Raw genomic sequence first — 24961 nt, forward strand, 5'->3', positions numbered from 1 at the left:
TATGCAAAGCTCGGCAAACAAACAGTGAGCTGCAGCTGGCCGGCCGGCCGCGGGGGCAGGCTGCTCGGAGGGCGGGCCGGCCGGTTTGCCGGAGCTGCCGGGGCTGCAGGGCGTGCGGTTCCGGGGCCCCCCCCGGCCCCCCCCCCCCCCCCCCCCCCCCGCCCCAAGCTCCCAGCGCGCCGGCACAGTAGCCTCCTGTGGCGGGATGTAGTGCCTGAGGAAGATGTGGTATTTGGAAAGGCCGGCGTTCCAGAGACCAAGTGCTTGGTAAACACTGATGTTTCTGAGACTCAGACCAGGTGCTTCTGGTGCTTCCCTTGGTTCCCGGGCTCTTGTTTTCCCAGCGATGGTTTGCAGGGAGCTCCCCGAGCCAGGGCTGAGCCCTCTATTTTCATCCTCGAGTTGTGGTCTCCGTGGCGTCTCACGCTTTTCTCTGTGGGAGCGATAGACCGAGCCAGAGGGTTCTCTCCGCCCACCCCCCCGCCAGAGGCCAGAGCTCAGAGCTCGGGTCTGAGAAAGTTCTGATTCACTGTGAGCATCGGTCCTTCCTGCTTCCCTCCCTCCCCAACTTTGCTACCTCCTCTTTTCTTCGGATGGTTGTTATTCTGCCCCTTCCAGGCACTGCTCCCCAACTCCCCCCAACTCCTACGGAAATTTCTCATCTTGGTATTCGAAACTTCCCTGTGTCTCCACACTCCTTACCAACTTCCCAGGCTGCCCTCGGCCTCACCTACCCCAGCACATTAGAATATGAATCATACTCTAAAGATGGCCTTCCAGTTCCTTCGCTTCCTAGCCTTACTCACATCCTCCACCTCAGCCTGGAATGTCTGCACTCCCGTTTCCTTCAAAGCTTAGCTGAATCCCAGCTTCCCCACGAAATCCTTCCCAAAGTTCCCCTCTTTTCTCTCTGCTTCGCTGCCCTCGTTCCTCCTGTGCTGAGTGCCTTCATAGGTTCAGGGTGCCTTATGTGGTTCCCCAGGATGGCCTAGGACACAAGGAGCTTAATGACTGTGTACGAGGGTGGACTGGATTTAACTGCTGGCCCTTGGACCTGATCGTGCCTGGGCGTCAGTCTTGGACTGCAAGGGTCCTCTCACAGTGAAAGGGGTCGGGTCTAACTCAGGCAGGCTCAGGTGAACGCTGCCACGTGGTGGGGAGTATTGATCCTGGAGCCCGGCCATAGCCTTATGGGGGGGTGTGATATCCTTTACTTTTGCGTATGTTTGGAAATTTTCATAAATTTTAAAAAGAAAAGGGAAGCTTCATAAAACGGGGAGGGGAGCATCCCAACTCTACTTGAGTCAGCTTCCTCTGGGATGTAAGTTCGTGAGGGGAACAGGATGGCTGGCGTCTACTTGAGCCTCTGTTACTGCACATTTGGAGGACCTATAAAGTGGCGCTTACTTAATAGGATGCCAGGAAAATTCCCCAAAGGTGAGATTTTTCAGAAAGCAGACTTCTGGGATGCATCTTATGGGGGAGAGTCCTCCACTTCTGAAAGAACGCAGGCTATCACAACAGCAGGTCCACGAAATAACAACAGCTCTCTGGTGAATTGTTTTATGATACAGGATGAAACATAGACCGCGAGCTGTCAGGTACTGCATTTCTTGTGGCTTTGTACGAAAGTGTTCTTAATGACATTTCCCCTGTTTTTCTTTGGTGAAAGCAACGTGCTTTAAATTCCATCTGTGGTGGTTGGAACGACCCTGGTGTCATTTAAGAGACTTGGGATGTGTCTACACAGTACATGTTCTCCAATACATACTAAATGTTCAGGCAATTAGAAGAATGCTCCCGCCTCCACTGATTTGGAACAATAAAAACCAATTCAGGTTCTAAAGAGAAATGTTAGCCTCAAGTTCTTGGGGTTTTGGCTGCAGGAATGACAGAGGTCTCTTTGCAATTTAGTAGTTCATGGATAGGATCTTTCCTCACTTTGTCCTGCTCAGGTCAGAGCCATAATGTTTATTATAGCTACCATTTATGAGGCCCTACGAGGTTCCAGGCACTGGCTAGATGCTTTACATGCATTCTTAATGTAGCACTTGTCCTAAAACAGAGCGATTTTTTTTTTTTAAAGATTTTATTTATTTATTTGACAGAGACACAGTGAGAGAGGGAACACAAGCAGGGGGAGTGGGAGAGGGAGAAGCAGGCTTCCCGCTGAGCAGGGAGCCCAATGCGGGGCTCGATCCCAGGACCCTGGGATCATGACCTGAGCCGAAGGCAGACGCTTAACAACTGAGCCACCCAGGCGCCTCAAACAGAGTGATTTTTATCTTCACTTTTCAGATGGAGAAACTGGTAACACAACTAAGGAAGTGACAGGATGAGGATTTGAACCCCTGTCTATCTGAACACCCAGCCTACAATTTTTCCATTCTGCTGAAAGCTGGCAGGAACTTGAGATAGTAGCTCATCTGGGTTCTAACGAACCCTAGGCTTTTGAGGAAGTGCCTTAGGAATCTTTGGGGAAGGACGGGGAAGGAGGAAATGTGAGGGAGAGGCCAGGTCAATTGGACTTGGGCTCCACTCATTGGACTCAAACTAAAAGCTTCATTTCTCTTTTGTAGAGTGACTTTAAGTTTTGTTCGAAACAAGGGTTTTGCTACTAAAGAAGTATTTTAAAACTCTTGGTCTAGTTCAACTTCCTCATGAAAGAGTACAGAACTTGGGGGCCAGAGAGATTAAATGCCTTGCCCAAGATTTTATAAACAGGGCTGGCATTAACATCAGATGTCCAAGCTCCACCTGAAACCATTGATCTCCCCATATGCTTTATCTTTTCACTTGTTAAATAGCAGGGAAAGGGAGAGATAGTTTGACCTGACTTCATTTCCTGACAGAATTCTTCATGACAAATGGAAGGCAGAAACACCTCCACTTCAGCGAGCTAGACCATCTTTGGCCTTTTGGCTCTAAGGCTCAAGTTAGTCAACATTGACCTTGTGACAAATTAAAATCAAGTGAGGAATTAAATATGTAATTTGTCTGGATGATATCAGGCTCTCTTCCTCTTTTCATTCAAATCCAAGTGAGTAGCAAAGGATACCATGGATCATCTAGCTAATTATATATATAGGCTTGGCCTGAGAATACTTTTGCTAGAAAACCGTTTATGTCTCCATATTTATTAATCCAGTCAGAAGCAGCTCTCTTCATATGAGACACAGTATGTGTGGCAAAGATTTTACTCTTAGAGGGGCCAAATATAGCCAAGGGAAAGTGGACTCCCTGCCCTCCCGAGTGGGAAAGCCTCCCCACCTGGCGAGCTTCCTTGCAGCTGAGCAGCTGTATCCACCTGGTCCTCAAACCAGGGAAGTTTCGCTTCCCTGTCAGACCACGCCGTCCCTGAAACAAGCGAACCAGATCCCGCCCTGGGAATCAAGGGACACCTCACCCTCTTGTTACTACAAAGCCTGTCCCCCACAGCCTTTTCTTGTTCACTCTGTTCCTGAATGCAACCTCTGTGTGGCTCTATGGGCCTGTAAGTGTCTTCCTCGCCTGGGCTGTGAGTGTATGAGACTAACAATCTGCTGTTGATCCCATGTGCGCAGTGTCAGATGTCCTGTGTTTGGTCATTCTAGAACCTTAGGTCAGGACTTTCCTCACCGTCAGGGTGAAGAGGAGGTGAACAAAACAATGACCAGACATGAATACTAATACTCAATGGAATTTTCAGAGAATTGGTGCCAAGCATCACTTCCTTTGGAGTGTGGCTAAGTGTCAGGCTATTTGCAAATAGGAATGAATTTTAACTGAAATTATGTCAGCCAGAACTGACCTTTATGAATTTCAAGGCCCTAGAGCTTTCCCATCTGCTCATTTTCATCTTTATCATTCTCACCTGGAGATTTTTGGGAGCAACAGCACTGTTCTCCTTCCTGAGGTGACTTAAGGTTAGCCCTGCCTAAAGGCAAAAGAATCAAAAGATGACCCTTCCATTCCTGTCATTTAAATCTTTACTAACTGCATTCTTTCGGTAAAATGTAGCAGAAAGAATTTTTCTCATCTCCGCAGACAAGAGATTATAATAAACAGATCTTTCCACCCCCCCATCGGAAGCATTCCAGTATTAATATATTTCCAAATTCTGAGCCCTAGAAACAAAGCTTTAGATGTAATTTCTTTTCCTATTCATGAGATTTACAATAGGAAGGTCATGTTTGTACTAGATTTTGGTTTGAAATTAATCTTCTTTTCTCCCCAGCATTTCTATAGAATCCAGGCACTTCATTATTTATTCATTTCCAAATATTAAATGCTTGTCATTCTTGAACAACGATCTAATCTTCCCTTTATGTGTGGAGAAACAAAGTTATGGAACTTGCAAATCATTGCCAGGGCATAGATCACTCTAAAGGTTATGGCTATCCATTGAATTTCTTTCCTCCACACATTCTGAGACCACAAAGTAAAACTATAAATTGTTTTGTAAGCAGCAAGTATAGCATCCTCTGACTATTAGGAAGTATTCACTAAAAGCTCATTTGCATTCTGCCTTACAAGAGAAACTTTATGGGGCAAATAAATATATTCAAACTCCACAACCAAGCCCAACGCCGAGGCTGTGCTAAAATCACCCCCCCCCAACACCCTCTTTTCTGGCCTGTGCCTCATATGGATCAAAATATATTCGTAGTTCAGTTGAACAAGGGTTCATTTAAACCACATCTGCTGCTCATCAAACCTCTATTTTAGGAGTGGGGAATTCTTTTTCAGAGATAGATTCTGTCTGGAAGGTCTATGGCAGCAAATAGTCCTCATTAAATTTCACAACATTTTACCAACATATATACAGTACCCGCTTTTATGTGATTATAGAACCCAGGCAAAACCCTGCACCCCCACTTCAAAGGATTCCTCACTTGACTAATTCTAAAGAGTAAATTGATTTTCTCATCATTTGTTGTATTTGACAATAGAAAAGCTGACGCAGCAACATTGCTAACATAACAGCTCATTTCTATTCAAGGGGAAGGAATTTGCGTTAATATTCTTAATGACTGGCATCTTTATGAGAAATGTGAAATCATTTATCCTTAGCAATAACCTGACTGGGATTAAGAAGTACTTGGTACTTAGAACGGAAGTTATCTGTCAGGAAAAATTATTTAGACTGATGCAAATTAACTGAATAAATTGGCTTCCTAATTATGGTGTATATATTCAAGTTTGTTAAAACTGGTTTGAACTAAAGCATTTGGAAAGGATCTTTCAAGAGTGATCTGACATTCTGTTGGAGGAAAAGATAACACATTTATTTCACATTTCCTAAGGATTTCTGGAAATGATTTAAGAAGCAAGGGCATGTAAATCAAAGGAAAACACATTAAGTAAGCATGTGTATGTCTTGTTTATTTGGAACGGTGATAATGCCTTACAGAAAACATGCAGCAGCACGTGCATCGCAATGCCCTAGATTCAAAGTCACCAATAGTGTTTTCCTGGGGGGGCGGCGGGTGTTTCCCGCCCTCTCAAGGCTGGCTTGGGCATAAGCCCGCCAGACAAATCTAAGAGATGAACACTTAGGCTGGCCCTTAACAAGCAACGTACAGACCAGTCTGTATTCTGTAAGAGTTTTCCACCCTTAATGGGCACAGTGTGCACACCAGTTAACAAGTTTTTATTGGAAGCTCAGCCTTCTCTTCCTCGCCAGTTTCACAGCCAAACTTCATTTAGCTTTTTACCAAAAAACCTAGTAAATTGTGGGAAGAAGCACTTTACCAGCGTTGGAGATTTAATGAGTCTGGAAAAAAAAAAAAGGTGTAAATTGCAGGAAAATGTAAACTGCTTTCACGTAATTAATGACGGGGTTTTACTGTTTGGCATTTATATAGAACTTTCTTTGGAGAGACAGCATTGATTTTGGGAGACAAACTGACTTGGGTCAAATTCTTAGCTCTACAGGTGTGTGGTATTTTCATCTAGTTCCTCTACTTATAACTAGAATGACTAAGAAAGCCTTAATGTGAATAGCAGTATCTATCATGCACTAAGTACTCAGTATCGTTCGGTTTCTCCTCCTTTCCTGAGAGTCTTTTAGGGAGTTCATGTCTTAAGCATGAGTTTGGTATTATTTGCCCTGGCTGAGTAAGCGTTAGCCAAGGGGCGATCCTATCAACAGCTGCCTAGGTTCCTGTGTTTAAATATGAATATTTAATTATATAAAGGAAAACAATAGGGATATCTTTAAAAAGGCAGTGATTGATAATCATTAGCAGTAACACGAATGTTACTGTTGTGACTTCAGCCTGGGGGACAGTTATTCAGGGGATCAGGTAAACTCAGGGTGTTGAGGTTTGTGTTAGAAATCCCAACAAAGCTTTTGCTACAAAACAGTGGGTTAGAGAGACGTAGAAAATATGTACAGAGGGAACGTCATCCAGGAAATTCAGTATGTGTCAAATTCAGATTGTCCCCTCCAGTGTTTTGGTGAGCAGGCAAAGGAATAAACTGCACATACAAAGACATATACACCAGAGAGAGGAGCTGGGGCAAAGCGCAGGTGCGCAGATCGGGCTGAGAAGATGAAGAGAAAGCAGGAGCCATGTGGGACAGAGACCCGGACATAGCCGACTGCAGAGTGTGCACTCTTCGAGGGCTGCTGGTGGAGGATGTGCGGAGACCGAGACAGGAAAAAGTCTCATTCTGCAGAATCTGCAAGTACCTGTGTCTGGGGCTGGCAGGTGCATTAGTAAAAAGAATGAGAGGCTAAAGAGCCAGAGCCTGAGGCAAGGATGGTGGACAGTGAAGGGAATGATAATGGGCCTTTTCTGAGAGGAACTGCTCTATGCTTTAAACCGGTGCCGAGCTGAGTAACCTGAGACCTGATATGTGACTGACTTCCCCGAAGGCAGTTTTTACCCTGAAATTTCCTTACATTGCAGTAAGGTTAAGTTGTGCACTTAAGGTGTCTGTGTGCTGTGCTCGTATGAGGGGGCCAGGATGGGAGTCATATTACTAATGGAGGAAGGAAGAAGGTGAATGTGGTCTTCTCACTTCTCAGCTCACCTAACCATTCTTATTTGAGGAAAAATGTATACAGATGAGTATTATTGAAAACTTTGGAGTGGGAAGAAACCACAAAAGGGATGGCTGAAAGTGTGGGTTGGAAGAAGAGAGGGAAAAATGTATATTGTATATCCTACCGCTTATCCCAAGCTCACCTCTTTCCTGACTGGTCCCTTCCTACATCATTGTTCAGTGGGTGCCTGTGAGGGCACCTTGTTTATTTTATTTTGTATTTATTTATTTGACAGAGAGAGAACACAAGCAGGGGGAGCATCAGGCAGATGGAGAGGGAGAAGCAGACCCCTTGCTGAGCAGGGAGCCCGATGCGGGGCTCGATCCCAGGACCCTGGGATCATGACCTGAGCCGAAGGCAGATGCTTAACCGACTGAGCCACCCAGGCACCCCCTGTGAGGGCACCTTAGAAAGTCAGCTGTGTTCACTTTTTATCCCAATTGGTTAGAGCAAAGAGAAAAATTATAAAGTCCAATTGGCAGTAAGACTGAGCATCTCTTTTTGTCATATAGACAAGAGATGATCATCTAAGAGGTTATCCAGACAGTCAAAAGCCACATCTGTCCAATTATCGACAGAACAGTTCAACGTTCCAGGGAAAAGCCTTTTTTAAAAATGTGAAATTTGTTTCTTTTATTATTTTTTTTCTCTCTGGCTTTGAAAAGCTGTGCTTTGCTATAAACCTGAGGTTTGGTGAATTGAACCAATTTAATTTAAATACTTTATATTTAAGTATTTAGATCATGACATCTTAAAAGCTTTTTAGAACATCATTCGTTCACTTAGCAAACATTTATTGAATGCTTCACATGTGTCAGGGGCCGCTGTTGATGTAACTAAGATGTGGTCCTGCTTTTTCATCCATACGCTTTTCCATACAAACTATGTTCTTGGAAAGCATGGTGTCACTCACAGAATTTAAAAATTACTGGATATATGATACAAGAATTGGTTAAACTATCAACCAAGCTTAAAGAAAAAAAAATAGAAATGTGGAATAAGGATGATTTCATTCATTAAGTGGGGTCTGGAGTAGTCCAGGTGCTGACTTGGTCCCTGTAGGTCAACCATATCAGTCACGTGAGTCAAGCTCTCAGATCCCGTTTCCTTGTTCACATGATGGGGACTCCAGGTCACAGAGTTGTTGAAAAAAATTAAATTAGATGATATATATATATAAAGCACTTACTTGTACATGGCAGGTAGGTACTTAATAAACCTTAGCTGTTATTATTTGTATATTAGTAAATAAAACACAGGCATCTTTCTCAGTCATTTTGTTCTTTAAAAGAATGTTCTTTCTTTCTATGGCTAAATACAACATGAGCCCAAGAAGATTTAGATATGATCATTCAGGGTATAAAAAGGCATTGGAACATCAAGAGGATGTACTGGGAAGAGTACCGGTTTGGTAATTTTAGGACTTGAGTATCTGTCTCTGGAATAGGACTGCTGTTTAGTGGCTATGAATAATGATGGTATGCTGCCTTCATAACTTGTTTCTTAATCTGTAAAATGGGTCCAATTCTGCCTGTGTTACCTACTTCGTTCAAGGAGTTATGAAGATCAGATAAAGTAGGATTGTAAAAATGATTTGCAGTGGGTAATATGATAAATAAGTTACAGTTAAATAATGAGTTTTCCTGGGCTAGGGTACTGATTATTGGTGATTGACTGGAGAAAGATGTGATTGTGGTTTATAAGTACTTGAGGTAGAAATTACTTTTCAATTTATATAGAAATAAATGATAAGTTTGGAGGAAGTGTGGAGAAATAGAACACCTGGATTCTAGTTCTTCATAGTGCCTCAGATCAGCTCTATTTGCCTATGTGAATTATTTAACTCCCCGGTGTCTCTCTAAAAAAATTTGTATTTGAAAATAATTACCAAAAAACCCCACTGAGGTCTGTGAAGTTGAGCTAACTTATAGAAAAGTTGCAAGAATAATTTACTCAGGTTCATCTGTTGTTAACAGTTTGCCCCAATTCCTTTATCAATTGCTCACTTGCTCTCTCTTCCCTCCTCACTGAAATATATAGAGAGATAAATATATATATATATATATATATATATATTTTTTTTTTTTCCCCCTTGAACTTGATGGCAGTAAGTTACATACATCATGGTCTTATACCCCTAAATATTTCTCAGTGTATATTACCTAAGAATGTTGCTCTATTTCTAATTCTTTAAAAGGAGCACCCATACTCCACAGGGTTGTCGAAATCAGCTTTATGTTTGACAGCACTGTGGGAAGTATAAATTGCTATGTAAAATCAAAGGGTGTTTATTTCCTAAATTGGGAAAAATCCAATTACATAAAACTTCAGTGGACTTACAAGTTGTGGTGGAGTACAGACTGAGAAAGTGCATTGTGTATGTCTGCAACAAGCTGAAGATGAGAGCGAACTTTCGAGTCTCTGTGGTGAGTGAGAGAAACAACAAAGATGCTCTCACACTTGGCGACAGAACTTTTGAGTTATATTCCTCCTGCAAGGGCTTGAATCTTTATGCTGTTTTTTTTTCCTTTCACTTTAACTGTTTGCCATTCTGGGGTGGTATTTTTTGGTGGAGATGATGAGCATGTTCGAGAAGGCAGAACTAGAGCGCTGTAAGTAGTTTAGTTAGAGCTCAGCTTTACTTCTTCGGTCCTTCCTTCAAGTAGTGAACATGACCTGTTTTATTTTCATTATAGACAACAGCTTGAAATACAAATAGGAAAAAGGAAAGCTCAACGTGCAAGCTTAGTTGAAGAGAGTAGGAACTAAGTTTTCTCATGAACCAAAGAAATCATTTTCCTAGAAACCCTTTTCAGCGTTTGCTGTCATAAGGTTTAGCTCTGTGACAAACAGGTAATTATTCTGCCACATTATCTTTACATTCTCAGCAGAATTCTCCCTTTCATCAGAAGCTGTAATACTGGTAAGGTTGATTTCTTTATAATTCCAACCAGATTTGTGATCACATTCTCCAGTGGAGTGAAATATGACCAATAACTTAAAAATATTTGTAAAAATACTGCTTTTCCACTCACATATTTCTTTCATTGCCCTGCAAATCATAATGGCTTCCTTTGGATACTTACAACAACAACAAAAAAAGGAAATCTAGAACACATTTTAGAAACAAAACTGTTTTTCAAAAAGTCAAAACCACACTTAAGTATTCTAAATTAATCTTTTATTTTGCATTTTTAAATTGTTATTTTTTATAATACAACATGAAAAATATAAGTGAATGACTAAGAAATACATTTATAATCCAATAATGATTGATTTTACTTCCCTTATAGATAAATCAGTTTTAAACATAAATTATACAGATATATAGTGGTATACACTCATGTAGTTTATTAAACTATGAAGAATATTGCTCTTAAACTTCTCTTGGGAAAATTCCAGTACCTGAGTAAGGATTTCAAATGTTTATTTCTCGGTGAGGTGATGTTTCTGAGGAACAGCTCAACTAATGCAACAAGGTTTCCTTAATACTGAGAAAATGTGATATATTTTGAATCACTTGAAGCCCAGAGCAGTGAAATAGAAGTTAGACGACATGAATTCTAATGCTGATTATTTCACTCACTGCCTCTTTAGAGTCAAGTTTGTCCTATCTCAGATTCAGTTTCATGCGGTGCAGAAATAACGTATATGCTTTGCTTACCCCAATATTCCAATGATTTAGTTCAAGTAACGTTTTCCTCCAATGTTTTGAAGGAATAATGATTACTATTGTCATCATCATTTGGGTAGCATCCTTTTAGCATAGTTAGAACATGTTTCCACAAAGAAGGTTCTCTACACTAAAGCTACATAACTTTCATATGTAGCAACAGTGCTTGGGTATTTGTGTGAGAATGGATTTTCTGCAAGGAGTATACCTGAAAAATAAATGCTTTTTTTTTTTTTTTTTTTTTGGTATTTATTCCAGTCTCAAGAATTCTCTACAGTACCTGATTATTCATCATAGCACTCAGCAAGAGGGTCCATGGTCACAAACAGAGCTGGGCTCATATCTTCACATTCTTGTTAGGTCCTAATGTATAATTGACACATGAACTCCCTTTGGTCCTGGTAGAATTTCACTGACTTGCATTTCTTGGTGAAGCCTAGCTTGTAGAAGTTTCTCTGGGAAATATGAGTTTTGTGATTTTGGGTGGGTCTTTGAATAGCCTCCAGGCCTCAGTTTCCTGGATTTTACTTAGATGATCTCTAACCTATACCTCTAACATTCTGTGTTTCTTTTTTTTTCTTTTAAATTCCAACCTCTGGGGCACCTGGCTGGCTCAGTTGGAACAGCATGCAACTCTTTTTTTTTTTTTTTTTAAGATTTTTATTTATTCATTTGAGACATAGAGATACAGAGGTAGAGAGAGCATGAGCAGTGGGAGAGGCAGAGGGAGAAGCAGACTCCCGGCTGAGCCAGGAGCCCGATGTGGGGCTCGATCCCAGGACCCTGGGATCATGACCTGAGCCGAAGGCAGACGCTTAACCATCTGAGCCACCCAGGCGCCCACATTCTGTGTTTCTATAGTAACTTATATATCTTTCCTGGAAAATCTATCCCTAATTCTAAAGTATTTTTAACAGCTACAAGAAAAAAGATCCAGTAGCTTTGACAGAATGTGTGTTAACTTCCTTTTTCTTTTGCGTAATTTAAAGCCTGTCATCTGACTGGCTAATTGTCCTACAACTGAGAATTCAACGCCTAGCCAAAGAATTTTTACAATCAAATCCTACTACAAAATAAAAGAGAGAGAGAGAGAGAGAGAGAAAACCAGGATGATTTATTATGGAGTTTATAGGGCATTTTAATTGATGCTATGCTACAGGTAGTGAATATATTCATTCAGATGGCACAAGTCTATATATCTGTCACTATCTCTGAAATTCTTGTCTAGCCATAATTTTACAGGTCCTTAGAAACAGACTTGTCACAAACTCCTCAGTTCAGCTCTCAACGAAATTAATTGATAACATAGAATCCTGAGTGGTTGGCATGTGAGTGACACCCAGCTCTACAATTTCACATCTAATCAAGGAAGATGGGAATTCTAGTTGGCCTATTGTCTATTTGAGTCTGTTTCTGGATGGAATCCAGCTGGCTCAAATGCAGCCCTGGAAAGTGATGTGGGCAGAAGATGGAAAGACAAAAAAATTAAACCAGAGAACCAGCACATAAGAGAGTACCTTCCACATTATCCAAAGAATTGCCTGGTGTAGCTGTGGATTTGCTGCTGATAGTTGGCTAAAATTTCTCCATAACCAAAATGCAATTTTCTGTCCCAATTGTCCTTGAAAATCTATGAAGAATAATGATAAATGCAAAATTGTACCTAATTAAGAGCTAAAATTAGATGACAAGATTTTAAGTGGTGAGCACCTATGAGAAGGAGTAGTTCTGTTATTGGAATAGTTAGGAAAAGAAAGTTCCAGGGACGGAATGGGGGTGATTTTTCTTCAAGAAAGGGGTGAAATTTGGACGTTCAGAAGCATGACGGGAAGACAGCCCCAGCCCAGAAAGCAGTATGAGCAAATGCTTAGTAGTAGAAGTAAGTGGCATAAGTTCTAGAGCTGCTGCATCAGCTTTAGCGAAGACAGAAAGTGTAGACGTCAAGTGGGGTGGTTATAGTGGAGAAGATTATGCAGGTCCCTACATGCTGATATCTTCTTTAGACTGGACGCTGTAGAAGATGGACAGATGGCTGTTTTAGGGTAATAGCAGGACATGGGGAAAGAGCGCTAGAGGACGGTCAGCTTAACGGTGGTGTGTAAGAAAAATGGGAATAAGAAAAAGATAAAGAACAGAGCTCGATTTAGCATGAGGTGATGCAAAACTGGATTACAGTCCTTCCCCTTCCCCTCCTCCCCCCACCACACCTTTTGGTTTCAAGGAGAATGTTTTCTTTATTTAGGCTTGTTTTAAGGGAAGAGCAGAGTTTGCCAGTAAAGAATAATGTAATCTAGCTGAGGGGGGGTAGGGGGAGTGGGGGTGGGGGAGGGCAAAATAAAGGCAAAGAGGTGGTGGGGGGCATGCTCCCGAAAGATTAGCTGATGTGTTCAGCATAACGATACTAATGGTAGCCAAGTTCTAGAATCCAGGTTTTTGATGTTTTTTTCCACTGTACCATCCTAACTATAATACTACTGCATCATTTAGTGAATTTTATTTCATTGCGAGTAACATTTTAACTTATTACTTGCTCAGCATGAAATATGATTTACCTGAAGCCAATGAGGCAGTCCAGGTGGTATATTCTAAGCTTCCACAGGGGTTATGACAGTGGCAGAAGCAATTGTAGGAACACCTCCAATTCCACTTCTGAGACTACAATAATGGTTGATCAGAATGGTAGATCAACAACGGATAGCTATTTTTGGAGCAAAATGGCTAATGAAAATAATAATTGTTATATATGAAACATATAGAATATTTTCTTTCTGTTTTTTGTCTTTATTTTGGTGTCAAAAAAGTGACTCTTACAGAACATATTTTGACTTCATTGATATTTTTCCCTCTTCCTCACCACTTAATCTTTTTTTACAAGGACCACACTTCTATTCAAGACATCTTTGTCCCTCTGAGGTGGGTCTAGAAGTTGAACATGTAGGGGTAGAATCCTGAATTGAAATCAGAATTTAGATGGTCTAAAATTAAGAAATTTACGAATATCAGCTCATGTTCCATACCCCAATCTCCATGCAAGCACACTAGCCCACTGACCTAAGGGGGTACGAGATGAAGAGATCTGACCTGGTCGTAAGCTTGGCAGCAAAGCCCAACTTTTGTGCTTGCTGCAGATGACGTTTATTGATCTAACTATGGCACTTGTGTATTATATCTTTTCCCCTTGGTTCATTAAACTGGATGTCTCATGGAGTACCAATTAAATCATTAGCCATTAATAGCTTTCAAATATAAACTGGCTCATGCCAATTAGACCATCATGCATGGCAACCCTGAATAAGAAATGGATTACAGGTGCTGTTACTTAGGTTGGCATTTCTCCCATAGGAACCAGGGAACATGGTGCAGAAAACTCAGTTGAGTAAAATAAAACAGGCCAAAGTCTTCATTAAAAACTTGAATAGCACCCAAGTCTCTTTTGAGGAACCAGAATGCTGTCAAGTCTCCACAGGTCAATGCTATTCCCACAAATTTCTAGTAATAAGACTACATTTTAATTCCAATTCTTGCTGACTCAAGTAGTGCATTCTTTCAATCATGCTGCTCCCAACATCGAGTGCCAGAGTTTGAAATGGCAAATACAATCTTCTACTTGTAATAAACTTATACCTAATCCTGAAAACTATTCCTCGATTTAGTAAAAGGAAGTGACTAAAGCATTACTCTCCTATTTTGAAGAGGATCTTAACATGAGGTGTGGCTGAACAAATAAAATAAAATAAAAGGGTGAAGTGAGAGGGGATAGAAAGAAAAGTAAGGGGGTGGGGAAACCTTTCTCAAACCTTAAAATTAAGAATGATTTGTCTTTATAGTGAATGCAGAAGGGAGTGTCTGTATCATTTGTAAAACAAATCATTCATACATTCTGCAAAAGGATGTCCAACTCATCTCTTCTAAAGTAGAATCTGAAGTTTCATGAACAGAAGCAACTTAAATATTTCATTTCGCCTTGCCTCGAGACTCTCCTTAAATTATATGTCCCTCTCCACCAGCATTTTCTCAGTTGCAAGAAGAGAATTATAGGTATTCTAGAGAGATAGTTTGTTATTCTGAGTTGAAAATTCATTACTTCCCCCCAGAGTTTAAAAACACTATTTTCTTAATCTGAGAGAAGATCTTTTTTATCTAAGGAAGATGTCATTAAAAAAGAAAACAGTTAAGGGACGCCTGGGTGCCTCAGTCGGTTAAGCGTCTGCCTTCAGCTCAGGTCATAATCTCAGGGTCCTGGGATCGAGTCCCACAACGGGTTCCCTGCTCAGCGGGGAGCCTGCTTCTCACTCTGCCTCTCCCGCCTCATGCTCACTCTCTTTCTCTCTCTCTCTCAAAGAAATAAATAAAATCTTTTTTAAAAAGATAATTATGCATTCTATCTTATGTATCATCAGTGATCAGAAAATTCGATTTCATGTTTATATTATTGAGCATTTATATACACACATATATTTGCCATGTTTGTATTATAAAGTTATCCCAGGCATAGTTATTAATTTACAGATACCAGATAAACATTTGTTCCATAATGACCATTGTCACGTTGGAAATTTATGGTATACAAAATGAAATTGTACTTCCAGCACTCCCATTCTCCTTGGGTGGTGTCACCATCCCCCTGTTTGCTGGGTTTGATACTTCAGTGTCATTCTTGTGACTTGTCTTTCTTTTGTCCTCTATTTGACCGATCACCAAGTTGTTGACACTGTTATTTATTTCTTCATAACGTTTCTTACACCCATCCTTTCCTCATTCTCAACATTGCCATTGGGACTGGGCAAACTTTTTTTTTTTTTTTGGACTTTTGGTACCCTCCCAATTGTCTTGTTCTCTCTCTCTCTCTTAATCTCTCTCTCCCCATTCCTGAAAAACCTACTGCTTAAACTTCCTAAAGCACCTGTTTAAAGTCCAACCTGTCTACTTGATGTGTCAGAACACTCTAGAGTTCAGCCTAATGTAGCTCTCACATGACATGCTTAAGACAGACAAGGGTGCAGAGTAGAGGCATTAGAGGACCACACTCTTTCTCCTCCTCCTTGCTCTTCTCTTCTTCTATCACTCCTCTTTCCTCCTTTTCTCCCTTCCTTTCTTCCTTCTCCTCTTTGCCTAGTGACCGCCTTCATTGTATTCCCAAAGTGCATCTATGCAAGTGCGCTGGTTCAAAAATGCTGTGTCTTTTTTTTTTTAAATGTTTTCCTTTATTTATTTATTTTTTTAAAGATTTTATTTATTTATTTATTGGAGAGAGAGAGAGAGAGAGAGAGAAATAGCATGAGAGGGGAGAGGGTCAGAGGGAGAAGCAGGCTCCTCGCTGAGCAGGGAGCCAGATGCGGGACTCGATCCAGGGACTCCAGGATCATGACCTGAGCCGAAGGCAGTCGCTTAACCAACTGAGCCACCCTGGTGCCCCAAAAATGCTGTGTCTTAATGTGAAATTGACAGACCTGGCTTAAGTTCAAGTCCTTACCCAAGCGGAGCTTTCCACCATCTTGGAAAAAGATATAGCTGTGGGAGCGCTTACTGTGGTCTACGCCCTGTGTTAAGCATCTTACTTTGATTATCTCACTTAACCTTTATAACAACCCTTTTTGGTAACCATATCTCCATTTTATAGAGAAGGAAGCTGAGTGAAAGTGAGGGTAAATAAACTGGCTCCACACAGTTTGTAAAGATGGAGATGACAAAGTCTGGCCCAGCTCAGGTTCCTGCTCCTCCAATAGGGGGCTCTGTTGACATCCTTTATATTTAATTAGAACAAATAATTGATACTTAACCACCACATTCTTTGCATTACTACTAAACAATTGTTTGTGTGCATGTCTTCTCCTCACAGCTAGGCTGGATATTCCTTCAGGGCACGGATGGTGTCCTATATTGTTTTGTATTCCTCTGCACACTGGGATAGAAATACATGGGAAGCTCTCAAATACATATGGAATAAACAAATTAACAATCGATGGAGCTCTCTTAAGCTCGTTCCTTTTGGCTCCGATTCTATTTAGAAGGCACATCATGGCTATTCCTTAGGGCATTAGCGCAACTGCTAAAAAGTCATTTCAAGGGCGCCTGGGTGGCTCAGTTGGTTAAGCGACTGCCTTCGGCTCAGGTCATGATCCTGGAGTCCCTGGATCGAGTCCCTGGATCGAGTCCCGCATGGGGCTCCCTGCTCGGCGGGGAGTCTGCTTCTCCCTCTGACCCTCCCCACCTCATGCTTTCTCTCTCTCTCAAATAAATAAATAAAATCTTTAAAAAAAAAAAAAGTCATTTCAACTGCTTGGTATTGAGTATATCCCCCCAATCTTTTTTACTAAATATAGATATTATATATGAAAAAGATGGTGACAACACATGTGAGGCGTCTAGGGGTCTCAAATAACAAATATTACATCACCTATGCTTTTATTCATCTGCTCTATTCAGAACACTTTTCTTTCTCTAAGCAGCATGAAGCTCTCAAGAGAAAAAAAAGGAGCACGTGACTTGCAGGGGCCGCTTTGCTGGGATGCACTTCTTATACATGAAAGTTAAAAGCCAAAGTTTCAAGAATATCTGGACGCAATGCCAAGCACATCTGTTTGCTCAGAACTTCTATTCAGGGGAAGATTGATTATTGGCAGGTGAAGGTTAAGAGGGAAGCTTTAAACTGGCAGGAAGTCTATTCAGAGGACATGTTATATTATAGAAAGGTGATTTTGGTGCTAAGCCATATTAGTGATACGAGTTTGAAGATAATATCCACAGGTGCACACTTCTAAATTAATTTAATAAATGCACACTTGGCATGCAGTTAATCTTTTCTCACCATGACTCTGGTATAGCTAGTATCTTATAAGAGTCTAACTTTCAGTTTTATTTTAAATTAATATAGCAGGTCTTACAACAACATGCCTGAGCCATAACAACACACCACGAAACTGGACAACAGACAAAGCTCTCTGCAATTCTGATTTCTATTTTATCCGTTAGGAGTGTTCTATTATTGCTCAGAAAAGTGGGACAACTCTTAGGCTTGATATGGTTTGGGCTTCTTTCATCAAGCGATTCAGAAGGATTCTCCTGAGTTCTTGAGACAAAGTGATTTTCAGTTTTTTATGAAGGGAAAAAGTTCATAGAGTATTAGCTCTATTTGCAGATGGGAAAAACTGTAACACAAAGTCATACTAGCTCAGGGTTTCAGTTAATTGTAGCAACAGCACTAGTATCTAGAAAGAGCAATCTGTGGCTGAACTGAAGATCTGGGCAATGCCAGCAAAAAAAAGAAAAAAAAAAAAGAAGGAGAAGAAGCAGCAGCAGAAATACGTGAAGGTCTATAAAAATCTCTATCAGAGCCAATGGCTTAAGGACAGAAAATTCAATTATTGTAGTTTTATAACATGCTTGGGTGTGTGATAAAACAAGTCCCCTCCCCATCTTACTATGGTCTTCTTCTCTTACAAAAATGTCGAGGCTTGCTCATGAGTTTATTACCCAGATGAACTTTAGAATCCTTATTTTACATTCAAGCAGAGTCATCTGGCTCTTACCAGTCCCCCAACTCTGCTCCCACTGCCAGTCATCTCACCTTGTGTGAAAATGTCATTAGTATTACACAAAATGTGGAGATTAATTTTGGGACACTTTACTTCTTACAATGAGTCTTTTTTTTTTTTTTTTACCCAGAAATATGGTGTTCATTTATTCTGTATGGCATTTTAATATCCATCTCCCCCACTACATTTAATAGTGGTGTGTCCGAGTCCCTTGGATTCACATTTTCAAAAAATGCAGAAATAGCGTCTCACAGATTTATAGCTCTGCAGTTAAAAAGAAAATCGGAGTATAAGGAAAAGTTTTACCTTTGAGGGTGAAGTGGAGAGCTACATTTTATTTATTTATTTTTTAATTAACCAGGTTTAACAGATGATTGTGCAGTAGTACAAGGATCACATATTTTGAGGGCAAAGAGAGCGCAATTAGTTGCTGTAGCTGAGGGGAGGTCGGGCAACATAACTGTCAATGAAGGTTCTCTAGACATGTTTGCTGGGGGGAGGGGGGATCTCCAGAAATACTGCCCTTTATCCTAGAGGAGTTCCAGTTTCTTTCCTCTCCCTGGCCTGGGGCAGGTGCAGACCAGATGACCAGGATTGGAAAGAATATCCTTTGATCTGTCCCAAGATTCTGAAGACTGCAATTGAATGACAGTGTCCACGGACATGTTTGTGAGGTGGCACTCAGTGCTTTGTGAGATCATTTCTCAGCTGGTTGCCCTTCTGGGGAAAGGGCACAGAGAGAAGGCTCAGTGTGTGATGGTGGGTGCAGAGTTTGGGAACAGAACAGAGCTCAGGCTAATTGCTTTCAGCTTTTTTGTGAAATTTGGTTTGGAGGTGAAGGACGGCGAAGGTCCAAGCCCCTTGTTTTGTCTAAATGGTATCTCGCTTTACCAACTACTTCTGGAAGCCTGACCTGACTTCTACAATGTTTTGCCAAGTTATTATTTCTTTCTAAATAGTGGGCCCGAAGGAAGGAAGAGGAACACATAACCCTGTGGTGAATTCAGCTCCTTGCTGGGGTCCACTGCTCCGTCCCTTTGTTTCCCCCAGTGCTGCAGCCCAGTGCCTGCTCTTTATGATCCTTTAGTGCAGGACCCAGGACTCTGCTCCTCCCTGCGAAGTGTATTCAACTGTCACCATTGTCCCCACAGATCCATTAACTCAGTTGCTCCAAACTCCTAATGCCAAAAGCGGCCCCCTCCTCCATCTCCCTCTCCCACTCCCTCTCCCCTCCCTCCCTTTCCCCTCCTTCCCCATCTCTCCCCAAGTCCACCAATCTCACTCTCTTGAGCTCCCTTCCCCTACCCCTGCCTTTGGTGGCAAAAAAGGAAAGACACACCATAAATACATGAAATTAGTGACTTACATAACTGAGGTGAACACAGTCATGCATCCTGGATCTGTATCTATACTTACCAACCTTCCTTCTCTCCCATCTATTGCACATGCGCCAAGCTAGGTGCTTTGCGTGTTTTCTTCACAACATCCTCAAGGTAAAGAATTCTGTCTCTGTCAGGGGCCTGAACGGTAAGTCACCTGCCCAAGGCCACTCAGCTACAGAGAGGTGGTCTCTGGATTAGAACACAACTCTGTCTGAACCCAAAGACTATACTCACCTGCTTCCAAAATCATGGTTGAAATTTTATACCATAAGGGGCAGCCAATAGCTGTAATTTCTACCATAGTTACAGAAAGCTGAAATAGATGGAGATCTGTCATTATAATACTCAAACTTAATTTGGGGCAATAATTCCACATTCTGTTTAAGTGGAATTTTTTCTAAGCTACCCCAAAATACAACCAATCAGGGGTCATCTTTTTTTCTTCTTTTCTCTCGTGGGTGGAGATGGCTATTAAGAGCTGGCAAATAGGTCTAAAGTGGGGTAACCAGAGAGTAAAGTGCCTTGAATGTCCCTGTGAGCTAGTCAACACACACTTACTAGTATCTTCCATGGGAAAGAAAAGTGGACCAAGCCACTCCGTGTCTCAGGAGACTTCACCCTACCCAAAGAGTCAAGGGATAAAATGGCAAAGTAGAAAACATCATAAGAAGAAGGCGAATGCACCAAGTGCAACCATGGATCACTAATGGTCAGCTTCAAGGGAAGGAAAACATTGTGAGATGTGGTGGTTGGGGGTGGCTTCTCGGAGGAGATGGGACTTAAGTGGACATTTTGAAGGATGAGTTCAGAGAGGTGAGGAATGTTCCACACACAGCCTCACAAACGTAGAACCAGAAGGAAGGGTGCCCACGAGGACAGACTCTCGTTTCGTATACAAGCTAGAAAACTGGAGTGGTTGGGTTCAGAGAAGAGACCAGGAGGGGGTGGGAGCCAGAGGGGCCACCTGGGCTTCAGGGAACAAGAGACTTGAGCTATTGTGTTGATTTGGTGGAAGACACGGTTGGAGAGTTGGGACCAAATAACAGATGGCCAGCATGTCATGTGAACTGCACTCTGTGGGTAATGACGGCCCACGTAGTAGGAATTCTCAGGTCAGAAATGCTTTGATGGAAGCAGAGTTCTAGGAAGCTCAGTCTGCAGGGGTGGACAGAAGAGGGAAATGGAGGCAAGCGGACCTGCTAGAAGGCTGTCGTAATGACCCACATGTGACGTGATCCTTCTGGAGCGGTGGCTGCAGGCCAGATATGAGAGATGTTCTAAAGGAAGGACTCACGGAATTTGATGACACATTAGCTATGGGGGTGACGAGGATATTAGAGAGAAAAAAAAGAGCTAACAGGCTAATTCTCCTCCTTCCCAACATATTGAGATAGAATTGAAAATACTTTAAATAGGAAACACATTTCAGAAATACTTTTTCCAAAAATATCTTCTTTCAAATGCCCCCCTCCCCCATGCCCCGCCCAGGGATCTAACCTAAAGTAAAGGTAAATTTACCATATGACCATAGAATTAATTTCATACATGAGCTTCTTTTCCCTCAAAGTCAATAATGATGCTAAAAATAATAATCTATTTAGAGTCCGCACCTTAAACATTTTAATCCCCTTAAACGTACTCCACGCTCTCTACACAAAAATATTGTACAAGGGAAAAAGAACCAGATGTCCTGACCTGACCCACCGGTTGGCCTCATCCACATGGCAATAGTTGGAGAAAGCTCAATACTGAGTGTCACAAATCTTGCTTTATGGATTCGTAAAGAGTAAACCATTTTAAATCTAAAATACAAAAGACTGCAACCCCCATGCATTCCCACATGGACATACAGTCAGGAAAGGAAATGCAAAGTGTCACCCTTGACACTTGTCTCTACTATTAACTACCACAATAGAAAGGACCACAACAGTCTGCCCGAAGCCACAGAAGTTTCCTTAGAAGGAAACAGAGAAGAGCCCCCTTAATTCTTTGATGAAGTTTCCCACTCATAAGCTAGCACGAGGTCAGTGAATATTTGGATTCATGTATTTTAGTTTTCCACTCCGCCATAAAAGTGGATTTTGCAACTTACTGAATTGAGCTTTCAGATGGCTTTTCGCCTCTGAGATAGCTCACTGCGTGCCCAGATAGCAGGACGCATCCACAGTGCAAATGGAGATCTGCACTCCCGGTTATTTTCCCTTCACTGGGAGGACCAGCCTTGGCGCTCAAACACTTTTCCAGCTGTTGGTATACTGATGGGAACTTCATGTGTGTTACCAGCTCAAGTGCTGTCAGGAAGAAACCAAATGTCAAACGGAGGTATGTAGAAGTCACCATAAATACGTCTCCGAATGTTTACCATCTGGAACCGTCGATTTAGATTTTGACAAGCAACTGGAATTGCCCTGTGGGCACTGTCTTTTAAGCAGAGCCTTTTAGTTGTGCTAAGTAACTTCATACTACTTTAGCCTTGCAGGGGGAGGGATGACACACCCCTTTGCCTTCTCAAGGTGTGAATTTATTATTTCTCAATCCTTCCTTTTTTAGCTCCATCCTGCCTAATCCTGCACACAATGGATTTTGTGTGGGGAGGTGGGGGGTGGGGAGAGGGGTGGAATTCTCCCAGATTGTCAAAATCCTGGGCAGGCAGCCTGGTGGTCAGTCTGCAACATGAATGACATCTGCTGTGGGGCTCCCACCGCTAAACGGAGCTTGGCTTTGTTAGATGCCATCACACCGCATCTCCGTCCTGTGAGGAGAAACTTTACTTTCTTCCGAAATAATTCTGTGAGAGTGAAACATGGCCTGGGTGGTCAGCACCGTACCTGCTACCTGTTGTGCTTGGAGTCCCAATCCTAACAGAACCCGGGATATGAGTTTGCCTTTCTGTCTTTATTTTTTTAAGCCCCAGTTCCATTGTAAAGCCATAATGGAATGACTGGAATTCCAGAAGACTTCAGCTTATGAACTTAGTCCTATTTGGGTTATGTAATATTGGGAATCGGATAATACTTGGACGTAATAACTGCCTGGTTATTTATGAGGAGACTTTCTCATCGAAGGCTTTGAGACTATAACCAGAGAACACTGTGAATTGCAACTAAACACCATACTGAAATATTGTTTTAATCATAACTTTTTAAAGAGAAGATGAAAAAATATCAACTGTCTGGCTGCGAGAAAAAATGTATACTACAAGTGGAAACGTAATTTTACAGGCATCGTTATGCAGTTGCATACAAAATACACAAAGCTCTAGCCATATATCCTGTTGTTCAGCCTATTAAACAGCTCCTATTTCAGAATAGCTTCTACACAGTTTTATTCATTGAATTTCTCACCTGCAAAGGGTAAGGACAGTGTTGGGTTTCTCTACCGAATGTGAGAGCCCAGTAGGAGCAAGAAATCCCGAGCACCACAGGTGTATGAACATGGGTGTAGGAGGGCAAGTCTGCCAGGGGGCCAAAGAAGTAACTCACTGACTCACCTAGCTCGACCAAAAATTTGAAAAATGAAGATTTTGGTTTTTGATCCCTGTGCAAACAAGGCATCGGTTTGAAAGGCCTTCTTTGTATCACAAATTAAACGTAGTATATGCGCCCCATTGTTACGCTCAGTTCAATGTAATTTTGGTGGGTGCTGCCGGCAGAGTGGTTACGGTACCAGCTACGCGCAGATATGATGACAGCTCATTTTATGTTGCTCAGGCACCGGATGACCATTAATTTCCAATGACTAATTTATAATTAAAACCTTTTTTTTAAATGTTTGTTTATAACGCAGCCAGAAAATCTATTTCCATTTAATTAACACTTCAGATAGCCTGTTTAAAACCTATAAATGTAGTGACTTTAATGATCCATTACAGAGATTCGACTTTAGTTTTCAATGACTTGTAAAACTTTCACAAACAGATCTGCAAATGAATTACCTCCATCAGCTCCCTGCAGCTGCAAGAGGATAAACTCCGTTAAAGAGCATTTTCCTACTTCCTCCTTTTCTGCTTTTCTTCTAGCTCTAAGCATTTTTGTTTTTAAAGCCGATCTATCAGCTGCTCAGAGGGCAGCTTCTTCTCTTAAGGAGTTTTCAATATCCAAATTTTGCTAGAAACCCTTGGGTCCATCATAAATCAGACATAATGCACCTTTAAAAAATCGGTTACGAAAGCATTTCCATCCCTGCCAGCAACTCAGAAATAGACTCCTAAGAGGATCTTTATAAACTGAGTGGTAAAATGCAGCAGTTTGGAGAGTGAATTTTAATTCTGAAAGCTAAAATAAAGGCTTTCTTGGCCTGATCCATCCTTTATGAACAATTTAGAGCTCCTGTTTTGGGTAGGTAACGAGACTATTAAAGCGTACAAATACCACTCCAAAAGACATTTTCTTAGCTACACCTTCAAGAGCAAGGCATGAGGAGTGTTAGTTCTATAAAGACGGCCAAGCACCAAGCTATGTTCACTGTTATCTGTCCACCATACAATAGCAGCATTGATAGGATTGCAACAACTGGCTTTGACAAGTATGCTGCGTTAGCATTCCATTCAAAACTATGTTAAGAGAGAGAGAGGGAGAGAGAGAGAGAAGCGTTCAGTGTCTTTTACTTTACCTGAAAAAACTGCCTTTCTTGTGGCTGCAGAAAATGAATTCCTCCTCTTCTTCTTCCAAAAGCAAAGTAGTTTCCTTGCCTGCAGCTCGCACTTGGAGAAGACCACACAGTTCCAGCAAGGCAGGCTTCCTGCTCCTAATCCCCACTCGAATGTGATGACACACACTAACCCCAACCATCTGGTGAAACACGTCCTCAAGCACTCAGCACAGTGGTGTCTCAAGACGGGCTGCCCAATCCAATTGCTGGGGCTGGGTGTCTCTCACCGACTGGAGGCTGAGGGCAGGACTGAAACTGGAGGTCTGAGAACTCCCAGTCAAGTAACCTGAGATTTCAGAGAGAAAGGACGGCTATAAAGAGAGGAGAAGTGGGAGGTGCTAAAGAGAAGGTGGAGGGAATGAATTATTCTGGCGGCCAGTTGTGCGTTACTTTTCACAACTCCTTGTGCTCCCCGGGGACGACTGGGACCCTCCGAGGGATGCACAGAAACACTACAAATCTTTTCCTGCCAACCTGGGGAGGGCAATCTTCCCAGCGAGGCACCACCCCCCCAACACACACACATACACATACACCACCACCACCCCCAGGAGATAAAAGATTCATCCTGACATACTGATAATGTGTTAGTGTAGGAGTAGTTTGCACTGAAATGTGACATCTACATTTGGAGATCTAAACTCCTACCTTCCTTTGATTAGATCATGGCTGCCTCCAACATTCCAGG

General features: G+C 41.8%; 1 protein-coding gene across 4 annotated transcripts in view; it reads right to left on the bottom strand.

Annotated features, from left to right (window-relative positions):
- Nucleotides 1-24571, bottom strand: part of SULF1 (sulfatase 1) — a 179144-nt gene extending 154573 nt beyond the window's left edge. For 2 of the 4 annotated variants that reach the window (XM_064588237.1, XM_064588235.1), the window contains exon 1: nucleotides 24235-24571. The gene's annotated coding sequence lies outside the window, so the exon portion shown is untranslated. The remainder of the gene's footprint in view (nucleotides 1-24234) is intronic. The other 2 variants (XM_045896429.3, XM_045896430.3) reach the window with 2 other exon arrangements.
- Between the last annotated feature and the right edge of the window lie 390 nt (nucleotides 24572-24961).

The sequence above is a fragment of the Mirounga angustirostris genome, unplaced genomic scaffold (assembly GCF_029215605.1).
Source record: "Mirounga angustirostris isolate CCGP_5_RB_7025 unplaced genomic scaffold, mMirAng1.0.hap1 SCAF_4, whole genome shotgun sequence".
NCBI classification, from domain to species: domain Eukaryota; kingdom Metazoa; phylum Chordata; class Mammalia; order Carnivora; family Phocidae; genus Mirounga; species Mirounga angustirostris.